Raw genomic sequence first — 21,784 nt, forward strand, 5'->3', positions numbered from 1 at the left:
AAGAAATGGCTCTTAGACTCTGCAATTAGAAATCTATTATCCAAATGTAATTCAGCTCCACTTAAATACCTTACTTTAGGTGAATACAGCTTTTCAACAATTCATTCCTTAGCATACTTAATTTTTTAACACCACTGTCACAAAAGGAAATACTGCCAGCCCAGCTATCTGGAATTATGTAAATAATTGTGTCACTTGTGAATGTTGATATGATTCATACAGAAGTGTGTGTAAAGGTGTAAAGTACTGATCTAAAATGTGACCACAGCATGCCTTACTGGCTTAGATTAGGAATGTATATAAACTATTGTAATTGTGTAAATGTATATGTTTTAACAGTAGAAACTAGAACATAGAGGGTTAACTTGCAAAACTTCAAGAAAATAAGTTGAAATTAAATTGTTTTATGATTGTGCTATAAAATGTATATCTCAGTTTCAGTTCAGTAGCAGACACACTGTCTACAGCTAGACGTTTTTGTATGGTCTTGGAAGAGAAGTAATTACTAGGTTTGAGATGCAGAAGTGTTTTATTGTTTTATGACTTCCAGGGTCTTCAAACATCTGAGAGAAATATATTTCATCACACAGAGATGTTAAATTCTGTTAGTTTCTGACAAAAGGGGTTTACCTTGGGAACTAAACTCTCTGAGAGAGAGACTGTGCATTTTATATTTTATCTCTGACTTGGAAACATCTACTCATCACCACCTTCTGCACTTCTGTCTGCGTGTTGAAGTAAGTTTTTAGGGCATAGTAACTCTTTTAGATTCAGATACAAATATAGTAAAGTGTAGCTTAGATGTTTTCTTTATTTATTTGAGACTGCACTGCAATGCTGTTTTAAATATTTCTTGTGATTTTGAACTCTGAAGTCACTGTGAATACATACTTAGTACCGTCTTGTTCTTTTATTATTTATTATTAAATATATTTAAACCTTTTAATTGTGGCTGGTCTGTTTTAGAGATATTTAAGCTCTTAGTGTACTTGCATATCTATATGGTGACACTGTACAGGCCACTCCTAAATAGCCTTGCTCTTGGTCAGACTACCATTTGGATAATAATAAAATTACACAGTAGGATTGGACACCCTTTCTTAAAAGCTTTAAGTAGCTAATAAATAGTTGGCTGGTGGCAGTCGGAACTACCTTATAGTCTGGGCAGAAGGGGGCATAGCTAACAAACCTGTGCCAGCCCTTCCCAGGTGTGTGTGTGTGTGTGTGTGTGTGTGTGTGTGTGTATCAGTCAGATCTCAAAGTGTGTGTGTCAGCTACTTGGGCAGGGACACAAAGCATTGGTTGGACAGAGAGGGTACTGGAGGTTTTGGCTTGGCCACTCAACTGAGATCTCAACTCTATAGGTGTGCCAGTGAAGAGTCTTAAAGGGGATTGGAGAAAGAGGGAGAAACCAGTCCCAGAATGACTGTGATCTCTGTGTGCTCTTAAGGGAAATTGCACTTTACTGTGTGTGTACTTGTCATCTTCCCAGTGTGTACGTTCCCCACTGTTGCCAGTGGTAAGGATTGAGACTCCTTGATTACTGGGCCAGTGCAGGGGCATCACAACCACTACAATAAATAAATAAATAAATAAATAACACCACAAACCAGCCCCATGGTTAATGCTACATAAAAAACAGTTGATGTCATTAATATACAACAAATGAAAAGTTGGAAATCTGACCCTTCTATACAAAACCTTAAAAAATACAAAACTGCTTATAACACTGTAAAAGGAATTATACAGAAAGATAAATTCAATTACTTCACATCTCAACATACAATATACAAAAGTAACTCATGAATGCTCTGATAAAGTATAAAACAGGATAACCAAACCTGTAAAACAGCTACTTCCTAACCTTAACTCATGAGACAGTGCTAAGCCTTGTCATAGCCTTTTATAATCATTTTACTTACACTGCTATTCCACTACTTTGGAAAAAAAACACACATACTTCAAAAAGAACATCCTAACAGTACCTTTAACCTATACCGTGCATCTATTAAATAATCTCAACTAAAAATGTACTTCTTAAGCTAAAAACTAAATCACAATTCAAGATAATATGTTACTTGTTTTCTCACGAACAGCAGACCCAGCTATTGTCCTACCCATTATCAATTCTCATCACACCTACAGCAATAATAATGCACATTTCAAAAATTCTAGAAGTGTGTGTGTGTATATATATATATATATATATATATATATATATATATATATATATATATATATATATATATATACACACACATACATACAAATAAATCCTGGAGTATTTGACTAAGAATACTTTGCTTTCTCATAAGTAGCATGGCTTCGGCCTAATAACAGTACAGAAATCCATGCTATATTTTCTTCATTAAATCAAGCATACAAATCAAAACAGCATGCCCCTCCTCTCTTCTTGGCCTTATCAAAAAATGCAGTACTCTCATTGTCTCCTTCTGCACAAGCTTAGTACAAATATAATTTGCTGTTTTAAAAGCGATCTTAGCCACAGAACACAATCACTTAGGTGGCTAAATGTTTCCTCTTCTATGGATCCAATCATCCTGGGAGTCCCATAAAGACACTTTGGGGACCTTTACTATTTCCTCTCTTAATCAACAATATGCACACTACAGTAAATATGGCAATGAAGTACAATAGGTCTATGACAATCCTAACATGCAAAACACCCATTTTACAGGAACTCTGACATGACACAATTCTTTAACACCCTTAAACAACAGCTATTAACATTATTAACTCTAATCTACTGAAACACAAAAAGCAAACTTAATTCTATTCAGCAACAAATACTCAGCAATCCAGATATTGACCATTCTCTGTAACAACTTTTAATATACCTATGCAGAAGGGATTCATGCAAAACTATTGACTAATCATGGATGAAGGCTTAAAGTTTGACAAACACACTGACTACATACTATCCAATTAGAAAGTGGAGTTGCTATGCAGATCCATACCACACACAGCACAACAGCCATTACCTTTCATTGCAGACACACTCCTCCCATTACTTTTATATACTTCTACAATCTGGACAAACCTCAACAAATGTTAGCTAAATAAAACTGAAAAGCAAAACTTGCAGGTAACCTGCCATATAGAGCCCATCATTGCGCATCAGTACACTGCAAAAAAACTAGGTTAGCTCGAAATTCACAACACGCTAATGCTAAACTACTTAAAGTAGTCCATAACATCGTCAACAAATCAGAAAAATGCCATGCACTACAAGATTTAGCACAAAAATATCCTTCAAGTAGGGCTTTAACAGCATGTAAAAAAAATAGCTGTAACTAAATAGATTAACTATCACAGCAATTACCAATATTCCACTACCACAAAATATTTTAATATTCCAGGTTATGCATTCTGTAGCACAACCCATAAACATTTATAAAAAATGTAAAACATATCTTCAACAAATGGCAGTACCTTTGTATAGAATAAAAGTTTAACAACCCTCTCTTCTCACTGCCTAAGCTAACACAGATATAAGCACAGGGAATATATGTACCTCTACAGTTCTGCTTCTTGCCAAATATTGCTGATGTATATCACTTAACTGCCACCATTTTCACCCTCCACCTTTAGTGGCCTCCTCTCCCGTAATATATCAAGGACTACACTGACTTCTACTCTTTCAAACAGCATTGTACAGCAAAGTGCAACCTCCCAATATAATGCTTGAACCTAATCTGCATATTTGTAATTATAAAACTTATGAGATTTACCTCCATTTGTATAATCTTGTATCTTGATTCGCATCTTTCTAATTTGCAATCTTATACTACTTTCTCTTTTCATAAGAAACATGCTAGAAGATCAGTATGTAATTGTGTTACATTTTATTTGCATTACATATTTCTCTATTGTTGGAGCTTTTCCTCCTCAGGACTCCACTGAAAATGAGCTTTAAGCTCAGCTGGACTACTGTGGTAAACAAGTGGAAATAAATAAATAAATGCAAAGGAATGATACAAGATGAAAAGGGGTATAAGAACCAAGGATAAAAACTGCACTTACCGAAACAAAACTCATTTGTATAAAGCAAATCATCCAAACAATGTTATGGAAAATGAGCTCAAAAAATGGTTAACAATGAAGACAAATGACAAAATTATGACATCCAGGAAGTATAAGAAAACAGGTGTGCCGAAAAGAGAATAGTTTAAGACAAAGCTGAAGGAAGCACACATGGCAAGCTAAGGGAAATTTAACAGATTCTGCTAGAAAGTTAAATAAAACAGTTCACAGGCTCTTTAGTTATAAAAGAAAAAAAGGACCTAAATGAAGCATGACATAATATACAACCTTTGATCCCATTACCATTTTATATATATAACTATATACGTACATATATACAATGAATCTATACTATATATTCAAAGCTTCAAAATTTCGAACATCATATGTTCGACAACATATGAGTGAAACTTGAAACCTCGAATATATAATAAAAAAGGGAAAAAAATTTACCTTAATGCTCTGAGCAGGGGAGGAAGCCCCCCCGCACCCTCCACACCCCACATACTTACATATACCAACTCCGAGACTGCACTTCAGTGTAGAAAAGGAAATTTTCCCATTCTGCATGTATGGAGCAGTTCCCTTTCACCTTCGAACTTTTCAAAGTTCGATTATATGGTATTGACCATATGACATTCAAACTTTGAAATGCTCAGCAATTTAATAGGGCCCATACACCATCTATGGTCCATAGTCACTTGGCAGTCTTTTTTTTTTTTAATAACAAAATGTTTATTCATTTTATTATATTTACACTATATACACAGAAAGGAAGAAACTCAACATCATGCATTATTATACCATGACAGGAATACATTGAATCATCAAGACAATCTTATACAATTAACACTTTTAGAGTCTTTATATTTCAATAACATTTCAAAGTTATCATAACCACTAAAAGTCTTAGTATGATTTTTGGATTTTATTCTGATGACTTATTTTTCAATGTTACATATAGTGGATATTAAAAGTTTACACACCTCTGTAAAAATGCCAGGTTTTTGTGATATAAAAAATGAGACCACAATAAATAATTTCAAAACGTTTCCCACCTTTAATGTGACCTATAACCTGTGCAATTCAACTGAAAAACAAACAAATCTGTTAGGGGAAAAATATAAAAAATAAAAAATGTACAATACGCTGGTTGCATAAGTGTGCACACCCTTAAACTAATACTTTCTGTGTGTGCACACCCTTAAACTAAAACTTTGTTGAAGCACTTTTTGATTTAATTACAGCATTCGGTCTTCTTGGGTAGGAGTCTATCAGCATGGCACATCTTGACTTGGCAATATTTGCCTACTCTTCCTTGCACAAATGCTCCAAATCTGGCAGATTGCGAGAGCATCTCTTGTGCACAGCCCTCTTCAGGTCACCCCACAGATTTTCTATTGGATTTAGGTCTAGGCTCTGGCTGGGCCATTCTAAAACTTTAATTTTCTTTTGGTGAAGCTATTCTTTTGTTGATTTCGATGTATGCTTGGGGTCATTGTGTTGAAAGGTGAAATTCCTCTTCATCTTTCTAGCAGATGCCTGAACGTTTTGGGCCAAAAGTGACTGGTATTTGAAACTGTTCATAATTCCCTCCACCTTGACTAAAGCCCCAGGTCCAGCTGAAGAAAAGCAATCCCAAAGCATGATACTACTACCACCATGCTTCATCGTGGGGATGGTGCTCTTTTGGTGATGCAAAGTGTTGTTTTTGCGCCAAACGTACCTTTTGGAATTTGGCCAAAAAGTTCAACCTTGGTCTAATCAGACCATAACACATTTTCCACATGCTTTTGGGAGACTTTATGTATTGTTTTACAAATTTTAGCTGGGCCTGGATGTTTTTCTGTGTAAGAAAAGGTTTTTGTCTTGCAACCCTACCCCATAGTCCAGACATATGGAGAATACAGGAGACTGTTGTCACATGTAGTACACAACCAGTACTTGCCAGAAATTCCTGCAGCTCCTTCAGTGTTGTTGTAGGTCTCTTGGCAGCCTCCCTGACCAATTTTTGTGTTGTCTTTGCATCAATTTTGGAAGGACGTCCAGTTCTTTGTAACATCACTGTTGTCCCATACTTTCTCCACTTTTTGATAATTGTCTTCACTGTGTTCCATAGTATAGCCAATGCTGTGGAAAAGTGTTTTGTAACCTTCTCCTGACTGATACCTTTCAACAATGAGATCCCTTTAATGCTTTGTAAGCTCTCTGTGAACCATGGCATTTGTTGTAGCAGGCAACTGAGTAAATGTCAGGAAAATCCTACCAGGACAACTGAACTTTATTTGGGGTTAATTAGAGTCTCTTTAATTGATGGCAGGTGTGCACCCAAGAAGACTGAATGCTGTCATTAAAGCAAAAGGTGCTTCAACAAACCTGGCATTTTAACAGGAGTGTGCAAACTTTTTATATCCACTGTAGTATTGCTGCTAAATTTAAAAATTCTTTGAACATAGGAACTGAGTTTGATTTCCAGTTTTTTGTAATAACTTTTTCAGTAACTGCCAAGAAAGCCCAAAACATTATTTGCTCTTTGGCTTTTACATATACAGGAAGTGGAACATTCATTAGTATTAATGATATTGTTAAAGAAAAATTATCAGACCACAACCCCTTAAAAATACTGATCTTTTCCCAATATAAATCAATATACATTTAATTTTTCATAATTCATAAAATGTGTGCCCTGCCAGCTTTTACATATTTACTACATATCAAACAAACTGAAAAAGTCATTTTACTAAACTTAAAGATTTTATAGGGAGTAACAAACAGTCTATGTATGTATTTCCACATAAACATTTTCCAGTATAAACTTGAAGTTTGAATAACTGATTTAAGTAACACAGTTTTATTCTTACCATCTACTGGGTCACTCAATACACTACTATCTAAAAAGTTCCAACATTTTGCATCAACATTATTATTTGTAATTAACTTATATAGCATAGGCCAGGTTCCTTCTATTGTTGATGATAGCATTCATATAAAGGGGGAGTAGTGTTCTGTTCTTCTTCACTCATATAATCTGCAAATTAATTTAATTTCTTATTGATGGACAATACTAACTGGTTAGCAGATTCATCCAACTTGTATTCTTTTATCAAATATGCTGGAGACATAGTTTTTCCTATTTTAAAGCAATCAGACCATAATACTAATCCATTCCTTTTTAATAAGTACATTTTAACATTGCTCTGAATTTCCTTAAATCTAGAGGTGTGTGCAATGGGAAAGCACAAAAATTTCCATTTTGATATTAATGGAATTTTAAAAAATGTTCTGATTCCATATATGCTGAGTCTGAGGTAAATTTTATTAACTAGATAAAAGGATTGTTACCTATTTCTAGTTTATCATACTTAAACTTATAATCATTTCTTATAACCTGCTTATGTTAAAATTTGCAGCAAAATAATAAGATTCTACAATTGAGAAGCTAATACCACTATACTTCCATAATCTTATATGATTTCTATAAGCATTTCTCAGCTTTTTAGGATACCATAACAATGAAGTTACCATTTGTTTCCACTTTCTTTAAAAGTTTTTGTCATTTATTAAAGATATTAAATACAATATATACACATATAATCTTATTCACATCTTGATAGATTTTTATTCCTAAATATTTTTGCGCTTTTCCTTTCCAGTTATACTTATCTTAAACTTACTATCTAGTAAATGATTTAACACTAAAGTGTCTGTTTTATTATTATTAGCTTTCATCAGTTATACTTCTCTTTTTTAAACTTATTCAGTCAAAGAAATAGATGAGAAAGTTGACGGCCCCTATAGTTAGTAAAATATCATCTGCAAAAAGCTGCATTTTAGATTAACAATCTCTGTTAACTGAGAATCAATCATTTTTTCGCTGCTTCTTATACTGTTAGCTAAGAGTTTGATAACTAAAGCAAATAGTAGAGGTGGCAATGGACACCCTTGCTTTGTGCCTTTGTTTAAAGTGAATCCTTGAGAAATGTAAAATCCAATTTTAACATATGCTTTGAGTCTCTATATAGGTTTTTTAATATTCCAATAAATTGTTCTGGAAATGCAAACACTTGTAAAGTTTTAAACAAGTAGTTCCAATCTAAACAATCAAAAGCTTTCTCAATACCTAAGCTAATTAGAGTCAATTTCTTGTTCATTCCTTTTGCTAAATCTAAGATAAGTTACTACCCTTTTTTATTATCATACTTTAATCTGCTGACTATAAATCTATTGACTGTAAATCCTGTTTGAGCTTTATTAATTTATCTACTATATCTCAATCTTGTAATGAAAATGGAAGCAAATATTTTATAGTTGATATTTAATAATGAAACAGGTCTATATGAGGAAATTAACTTATTATTGTTTCCTTGTTTAAGTATATGTGAGATTACAAAACATTTTCATGAGGGAGGAATTATTTTGTCACTCTGAATTATGCTGAAAACATCACTCAGTAATTCTAAATTATTTAACAGAAACAAACTATATAATTCCTTATTAACCTTGGAGCTTTATCATTTTCCATTTTTAAAGCTTCTTTAACTTCTATCAGGGTAATGGGCTTATTCAAGAAAGATATTTATTGGCCATTAAGTTTATTAGTAACATTTTTATTTAAATACTTGTCAATTTTGTCATCATCAGGATTATTTTTATCTTTATTAAGATCCTCGTGGAACTTTTTAAAAATATTAACCATTCCCTCTATTTCTGAAGTATGTAGTGTGAGGATTTTGGATATTATTAATTTGTCCCTTTTGGCTTAACATCTTACTTCTATTTGATAATCTATGTAGATTTTTGGAGCCATTGCTTAGCTGTGCAATTTTTTTTTCCCTAAAACTCTCTCCACTTTATGCATTAAAACTGATATTTTGTCATTAATTTTTAATGACTTCAGTATTATCTAATTTCTTTGTTGTTCAAACCTCACTTTGTGCATTTCATCTTGTATTTCTAAAACTCTTTATCCCACTCTTTCATATTCTTACTTGTCTATCTTCCCATTCTGTCTTTAACATGCATTTTTAAGGAGTCCCATGGTATGACTTTACTAACCTAAGCATTATCATTCAAAGAAAAAAAAAATGCAATTTGTTCTTTAAGGTAACTCATATACTGGGGACTCTGTAAATAATCTGAAATTTCCTTATATCCATTAATATATTAATACTTAGTGCTTTACAATCAAATAAAGGGCAAGGAATAGTTTTAATATAATTCACTTTAATATCTATAGAGGCATAAATCCTATCAATTCTAGTTTGCATCCCATGTGTATCAGAATAATGAGTGAAGAACAATGACCCATTTTCTGCTTTTAATAGTAAATCAAATAAATTATTATTACTAATCCATCTATTTAGTGCTTTAGCTGATGCCACTATTTTAGCTTTCTTCTGTTCACTTGTATCTTCTACACTAGATATGCAGTTATATGTCCTGCTAAAATTAAACTGCCCTTCCAATAACTTTGTAGTAAGTTTAAATGATCTTTAGCTACTCTTGCACCTATTCCAGGAATCCAGTAAAAACCAGCTAGTGTATAGTTTGCCATTCTATTACATTATTACAAATGTATGCATTCCTTTGGGATTATTAAGAAAGCATTATAAAGACGCAGATGATAACATTTTGTAACCTAAGTTATTTAAATACTGTACATCTTAACGTAACAAGTGAGTCTCTTGCAAGAATATAATGTCTCCTTTAATTTTAGATATCTCATTAATAATGACCTTTTGTTGCCAATATTTAATCCATTCATATTAACAGATAATAGATTAAAACTAGCCATACTGTGTATTTAAAGATTTCTTTTGAAATTATATGACACATTTATCCACCAAATTAATTTAATTATAAGGCTCTAATGCATTCCTCCAACACTATCTCAACATTCTACATTTTTTGAATCCTTCCTTTCCATAAACTAAACTATTAAAACTATAAATAAAAATAAAGACAAGTGTACAACTACAACTGTATATATTGCTAATAAAACACAACTTAACATGGATACCAAAGTTTCCAGTTTGCCTATCAAATATTCAGATTACTGCAGTTTTATGGTTGAAAAAGAAGCAGCTTTACTTTTTTAGTTAAGGTATAGCTGGCAGTCAGTGAGCCAGGACTCAACAGCAGAAAAGGTTTGTTGTATATCAGAGGGGAGTTGTTGGGTTAGTGTAGGAGAAGTGCAGATTATAGTAGAATCATCTGCATATTGTATGAGTGTTCCACTAGTAAAGGCAGTACATAGATTGTTAGCAAATATGTTAAAAAGTAGGGGACCTAAGATGGATCCTTGTGGGACTCCAGTGGGGTTTAGTAGAAAGGCAGTGTCACAAAAGGAAATTGTCAGCCTAGCTATCTGTAATTTTGTAAACAATGATATATCATTTGTGAATATTAATATGATTTATAAACAAGTGTGGCAGAGGGAGATACTGCCAGCACAGCTGTCTGGAATTTTGCAAATGGTTATGTGTCATTTGTGACTGTCAACATGATTCATATGCTTATGTTACAAAAGTATTAGAACTGTGTGTCATATAAGATGGTCTGTACTGATGTTTGCTGAAGAGATATGTTGCAGAGTACTCAGCTTAAAGATGTATCCACAGTGTACCATACTGGACGAGAACAGAAATGTATATAAACTATTGTAACTGTGTAAATGTAGATATTTTAGCAGTGGGAACTGGCACATAACAGGTTAATTTGCAAAACTTCAGAAAAATTGTTGAAATTAAATTGTTTTATAACTGCACCATAAAAGATGGTTTCAGTGCAACAGGAGACATAATGTCTAGAACTAGAAGTTTTTGGTATTGTCTTTAAATGTGCAAGAATACAAATTATTTTATGACTTCCACCATTTGCCTTAGATCTAAGAGAAGTCCTTGTTCATGTAGTTTCACAGAGAGAAGCTAAATGCTACCAGCTGCAGTGGGGTTTTTCACCTGGGATAGTCACATGACAAGAAGTGATGTCATGCTGCAAGTATCCCAGTATCAATATTTGAGATATGAATTTAGCAACTCTCTGAGAGACGTAGTGCATTTTGTATTTTGTCTCTGACCTGGCAGCATTAGCTGGATGACCCACTCATCACATCTGTCTTGCTTGGCCCCTGTAAGTTAGTTAAACTAGAGTACAGTAATTTCTCTTAGATGCAGACAGAAATATAGTAAAGTACACCTTAGATGTTTTCTTTTTTATTTGCAACTGTCCTGCAATGTTGTTTTTAGCATTTCCTGCGATTTTCAACTCTGATGTAACTGATTATTTACTGAGTCTTTTCTTGTTCTTTTATTATTTATTATTAAATATATTTAAACCTTTCATTGCAGCTGATAGTTGTGAGACATATTTAAGCTCTGAGAGTATTTGCATATTTATATGGTGACACTGTGTGGGCCACTCCCAATAGCCTTGCTCTTGGTCAAACTACCATTTGGATCAATATTAACATTGCACAGTAAGACTGGACACCCTTTGTTAAGAGCCTTAAAGTAGCTGATAAACAGTTGGCTGAAGTCCTAGTAATACTTAATTATCACCTTATATCCAATTACAGCCATCTATGGCCCAGACAAAACATGCAAACCATTAACTATTTCAAACCAAGTATCCTTCCGATGAGTGACTTCAACTATCTACACAAACTAGAAAATGTATACTACTGACATAAAACATACCCATAGGTTTCTAGATTTCATAAAAGCCAATGATTCTGAACAAATTGCCCCCTCCATGCACCTACCAGAGGTGTCAGTTTTATAGATCTTGTTCTTGCTAATGTATCTTCTAACTGTACCACCACATGTGTTACACCAGGTCCAGTCAAATATGATACTCTCACTGTGACATTCTCCCTGAAAACCTGTTTCACAGTGCCATAATAATGCTATACATTGGGGGATTATTTCAAAGTGTTTTACTTCGTATCTACTAATCTTCTTCATGATCACAGATGGTGTCACTTCCCTGAAGACTTTGTACCTGAGGCTATTGCTTAATTCTTTACATTTTAGTCTCTCTCTTAGGCTGGTATATTGAGACATCTGTACCCATCCGACTCAGACATAATGGCAAGTTTAAAATTAACTCATATGGTGGAACCCCCACATTAATACATTCTATAATACAAAGACACCCTGGTCATCTATCACTTCATTACTTTTAAAAAGATTTAAAAATGGCGAGGCCCTCTCCTTTACTTTAAGGAAGTGGAAGGTTGACTATGAAGTTAGGTTTACAAACAATTCAAAAGACAAGAATAAGGCTGTCTTCAACCGTATGACAAAGCTTAGAAGTAACCAATTCTACACTGAGCTTTTCTCCACTGGTACCTCCTTCTCTGAGCCCAAGGGCGTTGCTAACAATGTTGCAGACAAACTGTCTTCCATATTCACTTCAAACACTCTTTCCTCTGCCCCCTTCTCTCTCACTCCTTCCCCTCTGAAATCACCCTGGACCATTTTGGCACATTCCAACATTAATAAAATACCAATTTCATGGATCCTGACAAAAGTTTTGATGACTGCTGATCAACACAAAGTCCGATCGACTAAAACCTCTCTATCGGCACTTCAACCTGCAGATCTTCTTTTGCTACATTCCTGAAATGTGAAGAATGGCTGTTGTGTACTTAAAAAATGTGTTTCTTCTACTGACCTGGGAATTACTGGTTTATTAGTCTCTCTAATATTATTTGAAATATAATGGAATATATTCCAGCTGAAATAATAAACAATGACATAGTCAGCCTTATAACAATGGAAACGCCAACACCAATGGACACTCTAAGGGTAAAGATGAGTCCACCAAATAAGCAGCAAAATATGACAGAAAATCAACTCAAGTCACCAAGGAGATGTGTGTAACAGTTTATTACACATACATACATATATACATACAAATATATCAAGCATGTGCATTAATGCCCTTCTAAGACTGCGAATATACCAAAACAGTTGTTTTCTTAATAAATGTCCAGGCTCTTCTTAAAAATATCTAAAATAGTGCTTCCTTTGATATAATTTGGTAGTCTATTCCATGCATCAGCTGCTCTCTCAGAGAATAAATTAGTACACTTCTCATTCCTATAGAATCTTCTACATAGGTTGTCTGATGATTCTCTACTACTTTTTGATAACAAACATTCCCAGAGGTAGTTGCTTCTAAATGCCCTATATACCTGAATAAGATCTCTTCTTAAATATCTGTAAGAGACACTGTAAAAGTTCAGATATTTTAGTCTTTCATAATAACTTACATTTTCACATCCATGGATGCCCTTGGTACATCTCCGCTGTACTCCTTCCAGTTTACTCATGCTTGTTTTCTTACAGGGTTTCCATATTGTTATTCCATACGCAAGTTTGGGTCTAATGTAACTAACAAACAATGACTTCATTTCTGATTTATATTGTCAAATGATACTGTTGCTGATGTATTAAATCAGTTGAATGGATTGTGGTTTTAAAAAAATTCTTTGTACCAATGGTTGCTTTTAGCTTTGATCACATGTTGTGTACATAATACATTTATATGGTAGTACATGGTGATTATGTTAAATGTTTGATGAAGCATTTGCAAAAGCTTTTATTTGTTTGTTTTCTTAATTGCTATACATATCTCCTTGGAGACTTGAGATAATGGATTTGCACCAGTTCAGCTTTACAATTGCCTCAAGGTTGAAAGAAGTTATACTGCCACTTAATTCCTCCTTTATCAGGCCAGTCATTGAATATGATCCCCCTTCAAAATGTACATTGTTAAATATCTAAACCACTTGACAGACCATGACATTTCACCACAGAAAAATATTTCAGTTCTTAAAAATGTTAGCTACTCTTTTAAAGTGAAAGATCTATTACTCCACTCAGTCTCATGCAGGTTTCTCTGGAGTGATCTTTGCTATGCCATTTGGGCAGTGAATGATCCTATACTCTTTGAACTGCTTCATCTAAACAGAACCAGTGTCAAAGTAAACAGCTCAACCAAATTCATAAAAGTCCATTAAAAGTACCAGCTGGCATGACACATGCTTAACCGGATGTATCCCTCATTTATTGAGTAGGGTCCATTTACATATTAAGCAGTATACTTCCCTGGCAAGCTTTACAATTAGTCTGGATGACTGAAAGTAAAATATCACCTATAATATGTGGCAAAAGCTACTTAATGGCAGACAATATTCGTATTGGAACAAGAGTAATAATCTCCATTGGGATGTCATATGACAAGAAAATAAAATAAATTAATTTGCTGAAGAACCTCAGGATAGAAGACATAACATCCCTAACAACAGCCTCCAATAGAAGAATGCAACAAATGGAATGCCAACAGAAATACCTTACTAAAAGGATACAAGGCCTAAACAACATGTTCTACATGGACCATTTCAAAGCCCTGTCACTATAATCAGTATCCTAAAGACTGCTAAGAGGTGACCTAAGTCTGTCTTACAAGGCATTCTCTGACTGAGTACTGATGGATTTACTAAACACCAGCAAGTCAAATGGCATGAGAAATACCTGGTCTACGGATCTTATCTTCTGCAACATCAAGAGAACAGTTTTGAGGAACAGATACATCTCACAGGGGATATTGCTGCTCTGGAACAGACTCCTCATCCACAAAAATCAAAGTTCATCATTATCCATATTCAAGTACAACCAGGATCTACGGATGGGAAAAATAAAATTTACTCCAGGTCTGCTTTTTGTACAACTAATGGACAGAGGCATCTCCTAAATGCTTTATCCTATGCATGGCTGCCTTCAAATTATCTATCGTATCATCCCAGTTATTCTCATTAGGGTTCAACTAAGGTACAGGTAAGGCCAATCTCTAACCAAATGGGATACATTAATTCAAGAAAAAAAGGAAAATTGGATATGCTTAAAATGGCCCACAAAGGCAGCAAGCTTAGTAATCATCTACGATTAACCCATGAATAACCCAATGTTCTTCTTTCTTTTGAAAGTTAGCATTAAGACACTACTAAGAGAAGCAAAAAGGTAACTGTGGCCAGTCCAGGGTGAATTTCAATGGTTTTACAGCTTTTACAAAGAAGTGTTCAACAGGAAAGGAGATAAGAAAGAAGTACTCACTCCCATATTCAAGTACCTAGCACAGAGACAGCCAGCCTTTCAGACTTGGGCACCACTGAAAATCTATAGACAGATGGAGAAGGCCTCATCCAGCTAGCATTTAAGGCCCTACTACCTTCTTATACACGAGACAGGGGAAAAACATAGGACCTATACTTAAATAGAACAAAGCAAATTTTGCCTAAATATGGGTTTCACGTGTGGCATGGTAGAGTACAGGTCAGTGTAGACCCTGATGGTTGAAGTTCATCTAACTGCTGATGTCTGTCTTCAAGTACACACACACTTATCTTCTATGCAACAAAATATCAAGGATTAGCACAGAAACAGAAGGCTGGGGAGGGCACCAAAAGGAAGGAAAGAGACTGGGGAAGCTGTCCCAATTCTTGACCAAAAATTAACTATACTTTCTGGGATGACACAAAGAAGATTCTCCTATGCTGGAGTACAGATTCAGGAGCATGCCACCAAATATTAACCGGTCCACTTTTTGCTCATTTCAAGGAAGTCAGCTTGCCTAAATGAATAAGAGGAAATGAGATCTGCACCAAAGTCCTTAAACCCCAGAGTATGTGCCTGAACCACTCTGGATCAACCAAATGTCCATCTGTAGAGGAGAAGTATGGATAGTAATCTTCAGGCTAAGGGACTAAAGACCCCAGCAGGTGAAGTAAACTTTGAAGAACAACCAAGGATGAATTTAGACCTGACCTCCTAGAATTTTCCTTATGCTTTTCATGCACCTGCCTAGGATTTAAAGACAAGGCTTTTGACCAGTCCATATGCCAAACTCCATTCATCACTGTCAAGTGTTGAGCACTAATGATGCCCTTAGTCATCTTTCTTTATTGACTGAAAGTCAAGCGGCTGATGAACTAGCATATACAATAGTTTTAATGCCATACTCCAAGCCAATCTCAGGCAAAGGGGCAGTTTCTATGGTAGTTCTGATGTGGGATTTGCAAACTGCAGGTCAGTGCAGACAGTATAAACTTCTGGATATTTAAATATGTCAATGATAGTTCCAATGGTATAAGGATAAAGTCCTTACAATGATTCAGACAACCTGAGTTTAAGTGAGGTTAAATAATCCTGACCACTGAACTGAAGCATTTCATTTATGACACTTGATTTCTTTAAAGTTTCTCTCTGACAGATTTTGAACTTCCTTCCTCAGCACCATTCATAAGCCCAAATAACAATTCTATGCTTAGTTTAAATTTATCAGGCTGTCTAAAATATCAGAACATGTTACGGTGTTGAAGGTAGTTGTTAGGTCAAGAAAAACAACATCTGAACTATTAACCATTGATTGAGATGTTGTGATCTGCTCAGATTTCAAAAACTTGACATCACTTTAACAAAGAGGTATTACTCCTGACCTAGTAAGTCTATCTGCCATATTTCCTTAACTGAATAAACATGCTATTATTTGTTTTAGTAAGTTATACAAGACAGATATGCTTACCAATCTGAAATTTGCAATCTGATTTTGGACAACCTCTTTGAAAAGATATTGTTAAAAATTATGTTCTTGTTGCATCATTTGGCAAGCAATACTGTAGCTTGGTCATCAGGTATACTGTGCAGATCCCCACACTGGTACACCCTCATTTGAGAGCTGCAGTACAAAAAACATTGCATAGATTTCTTAGACTTGAAGACTACAAAAATAAGCTTTTAACCTCTTCTAAAACTACAGCAAACTGCTTGCTTGTTTGCTACTAAGGTAACAAACACAGTGAGTGCTTCAGCCATAATTGTAAATGCCGTAGTTGCATTAAATTTATTAAAGTCAGTTTTGCACTCCACCAGTAGCAGATGATAACCGTGTGCCCCTATCATCTTGCCCCTGGAGCAGGCCCCTCTCCCCACCCTAATTATGGCTCAATTAAGTGTTATCACATAGAATTTTCCTCCTGACTAACCAAAACGTGGCATTTTTTCAAAAGCTCCTCATCTCCAAGAAGGATTTACCCAGAGTCAACACATGACATTACATCACACTAACTATATAAGCACACCCAGGCCCTGGATCCACTATATCTGTCTGAATTACAGGGAACTCTAACAGCCAAGGGTGTATAAAAAGATTGTCCATGCAGCTCAGAATTAAGTGGGTCTCACCACACAAAATTTTTTGAACATGTGTAAATGATCATGTTCTTTTATACTCTCCTTGACAATTTAAGACTTTTCAAAATGCTGTCATTCTAATCCACCGGCATCCATATACATCAGTTACAACCACTTGGCTGTGTATACCTCAAATGTCCAACTGTGATAAAAAATGTCACATCAAAGTATTACAATTTGCATGAAACAAATGCTAACTAGTCCTGCAAAGCCAGACTAATGACTATTTTACTGGATCATGATCGACAGAGTCAATCATTCTCATTCACAAATAGCTCCCATAACCCAGGAATTTTCCCCATACTGTTAACTTGACAGTGTTCACCTCAGATGTCTCACTGAGGTAAAAATAAACAATTGATAACACAGTGAATTTCACACACATGAACACCAATCCTGCAATGACAGACTGTTTAAACTAAGCAAACAAGAGGGTAAGCTACTTTCATCCACAAACAGCCCTCATCACTACTCAGCAGTTATAACCACTTTGCTATGTACACCTCATCTGATTGTTATAAAAAATAATACTTCTCAATTGCTTAGTACAAGAATCATGGACAAATTCAAAAATAATGAGGGACAAGGGCACAGGAACAGAGACAGATTTAGCATTTATATTTAAAAAGTTGCCTGAATAACCTTTTTTTTCATTAGCATGCATTTGCTGAAGCACATGACGTTTGAAACTCAGATTGTTTTTTTCATTAGCATGCATTTGCTGAAGGACATGAAGTCTAAAACTCAAATGTTTATTATTTAATAACTACAATACATAATGACTGCCAAATAATATGAGGAACAAGCCACAAATATGACTCAAATTCAGGGACAGTTGAGAGCTATGTAATTTTAACTCTATTTCATGCAAACAATAGCCACAAGTATTTCAACTTATTTCACACAAATGCAAATTACTCTTGCAAAGTCAGATGCTTAACTGATCAAAAGAGCAGAGGCTAAGTTACTTTCATAGCCAAACAGCTAAGAAATGATGTTTATTTTTTTGTTGGAAACTGCATGCACCAATGTTCTTTTTCAAAGCATGCATGGTAGTGTGTCTGCATTTGGTTTATTGACCTTTTGTGGGAGATGATTTGACTGCCAGCAATTAGTTCTATTGATGTAATGTAGTAGACCCTTTTTGGCAAAAGTGGGCAAATTCCCTGAATTACCAGGAACCTGAGCAATTCAAACTAAACCTCTCCTAGCCAATAAAGTAACGGAATCAAATTTTGTTTCTTCTTCCTTGACATTTGCAGGAATGGAGTGAAGGCATATACTAGTATCTCTTGACATGGGATGGTAAATTAATCCACTGCAAACCCCCCGGCCTCAAGAGGGGGACAACTATATACTCCTAAGTCCTTGAGATGGACAGTGATGATATCTGCACTAAACAGCTTCTCACTGAATCACCACTACTAAGAAAAACCCTGAGGCCCACATGCTCCTTTTGGAATGGCTTTCAAATACCTGAAACCAATGCACTGTTTGCACTAACTCTTGATATTCAAAGATTCAATATATTTACATTTTTAATTGTAAAACTATAATGTCCATTAAACAGGTATTAATTATTAGATGCATCTATCCTTGCAAAAATGAGAAAAAAAGTGGTTATGAAATACCTCCAATATGACTTCTAACATTCTGTAAATAAAGTTTAAGAAACAAAGTGAAATCTAACATTTTACTAATATTTTTAAAACAAACATCTTTATTAAATTATCATATATGACATGGACCAGGTTACATTTATATAAATGACAATAAACCACAACACCACAAACTCGGTTGCAAACATTACACATTCCAAACTGTGCGACAACTCTAGCTGTACGCATTATACATCAATTTTAACATATCCAGTCACTGTCATTCAATCATTACATAGCTCATTCAAATCTTGCCTTCTTTTAAATCTCATTCCTCCTCTGCATGTACTGATCTCACAGTTCCCATTTTTCCTATGTAATTTGCTCATACCCTTTTCTAAAGATCCCAGTTCCAGTTGTTTTAACTCTGCTACTACCTTCCCTACTTCAAGTAAAGTTGGTTTACACTTCGATTTCCATATTTTAGTAATTACTTTTTTGGCAGCCATCATAATTAGATTCAGCAAGGCTTTACTATGTCTAGGCAATTCCGAGTTTGTATCATAGCTCAAAAAATCACTTCCTTAGTCACTCCAACTTGCTCACCCAGCATCTCTGACAGAACAGGCTGCAGGGAATCTTTAAAGTCTACCAACTCATTACAATCCCAGAAAATATGTTCCCAGTTAATTCTTTCTGCCCCATCACACCTCCAACATTTGCTGTCTACCTGAGGAAAAATTCTTTGAAGTCTACTTGGGGTATAAAAAATACCTATGTAAGCACTTCCAGGCAAAGATCCAAAATCTTCTAAATTTTGTTGCATATTTGGGAGACATACATATATCCCCTGTGATGACTCTCCACTTGGCCAGTAATCAAGGAGCCTCAATCCTCACTGCCAGACTAGAAGGATGATAAGTACACACAGAATTTCCAGAAGCAGCTCTCTGCATCAAGTGCAATTTCCCTAAAGAGCACATACGGACCAGAGTCAGTCTGGGGCTGGTTCCTCTAGCTTTCTTCATATCCCCAATAAGATTTCCCGGCACAGCTACAGAGTTGAGATCTCAGTTGAGTAACCAAGCTAAGACCCCCCCCCAGCACGCTCTCTGTCCAAACAGTGCTTCATATCCCTGCCCAAGTAGCTGACACACCCTGAGGTTTGCTTTACACACACACACACACACACACACACACACACACACACACACACACACACACACACACACACACACACACCTAGAAAAGGCTGGCACAGGTTTACTTGGTATGCCCCCTTCTGCCCAGACTATAAGGTAGTTTTTGCTGCCACCAGTCACTCCTGCCAGCTATGTTAAGGCCCTTAACAAAGGGTGTCCAATCTTACTGTGTAATGTTGATAGTAACACAAATGGTAGTTTGACCAAGAACAAGGCTATTACGAGTGGCCCACACAGTGTCACCAAATAAATATGCAAGTTCTCTCAAAGCTTAAACATCTATACACAGAACAGCCACAATGAAAAGTTTAAATATATTTAATAATAAATAATAAAAGAACACGACAATACTAGATATATACAAGAAAGACTGGGCAACACTGCTCGAGACCAAAAAGACATTGACAAAGATGACCACACAGTTAAAAAATGTAGCCCTTTTATTCACATTTACTTAAGCAGAGCTTTCATCATTTGTGTTTTGGTCAGTTACTTGGTTTTGGACTGCCTATTGTGTTATTAATACTAGATATATATTCACAGTGACAGAGTTCAAAACCACAGGAAACATTTAAAACAACATTGCAGGACAGTCTCATATAAAGAAAAAACATCTAAACTAAGCTTTATTATATTCCTGACTGTATCTAAGATAATTACTATAACCTAAAAATTTGTTAATAGAGCAAGGCAGATATGGTATGGATCTTCTAGTTGTTGTCAGGTCCAAGACAGAATATAGAATGTTCTGTCTCACTAAGACTTCTCAAATTAATATCTCAAATATTACTGCTGGGATAACTTGCAGAATGACATCATTTCTTATCATCTGACTGCTAGTTCCCAGGCCAAACAACCATTGATGAAGCTGGCAGTACTTAGCATCTACCTCTAAAAATATACAGACAAGGGCTTCTCCTCAGATCTCTGGCAGATGCTGGAAGTAATAAAATAACTGCATTACTTCATGTTTTCAAGACTAGTAATTACTTCACCCCCCCAAAGACAATGCAGAAAGTTTCCTAGTACAGACATTGTGTCTCTTGCTGCACTGAAAACTGAAAGATACCATCTTTTATGGCCTAGCCGTAAAGTAATTTAATTTCAGTTATTTTTTCTGATGTTAACCTCCTGTATTCCAGTTTCCAGTGTTAAAATATATATATTTAAACTGTTACAGTATTGCATGTACATTTCTGTTCTCTTTCAGTAGAGTACACTCTGGCTACATTTCAAACAGCACTCTGCAAATACCCTTTTCAACACACACACACACACACACACACACACACACACACACACACACACACACACACACACACACATCTATATAAGCAGTTTGATATACACATGACATACAGTTCTAATACATATGTAACACAAGCATCTTGTATAAATCATTTCGATATTCACCACTGACACATAATTTACAAATTTCCAGCTAGCTGGGCTGGCAGTATCTCCTTTCATCACACCCTCCATTGTTTCTTTGTAAATTGCTTATCTAATCTCTCTCTTCCCAGTCCTTCCTATCCTCCTCTGACTGATTCTTGTAGTTATCATGCAATATTTTATATGCTCTACTAATTATTCCTTTCTTAATGGCAACTTCTGTTCAAAATTCTAATAAAAACTCTACCAGTGCTGGTCTTTTGTTTAGGAGCCCCCTATTTCTTTCTCTTTA

General features: G+C 35.2%; 1 protein-coding gene across 1 annotated transcript in view; it reads right to left on the reverse strand.

Annotated features, from left to right (window-relative positions):
- The window catches only part of LOC122789302 (broad substrate specificity ATP-binding cassette transporter ABCG2-like), a 707,388-nt gene that overhangs the window by 297,786 nt on the left and 387,818 nt on the right, over positions 1 to 21,784 (reverse strand). The window lies entirely within an intron of this gene.

Source organism: Protopterus annectens, chromosome 14.part0 (genome assembly GCF_019279795.1).
Source record: "Protopterus annectens isolate FY-2018-M chromosome 14.part0, PAN1.0, whole genome shotgun sequence".
Lineage (NCBI taxonomy): Eukaryota > Metazoa > Chordata > Ceratodontiformes > Protopteridae > Protopterus > Protopterus annectens.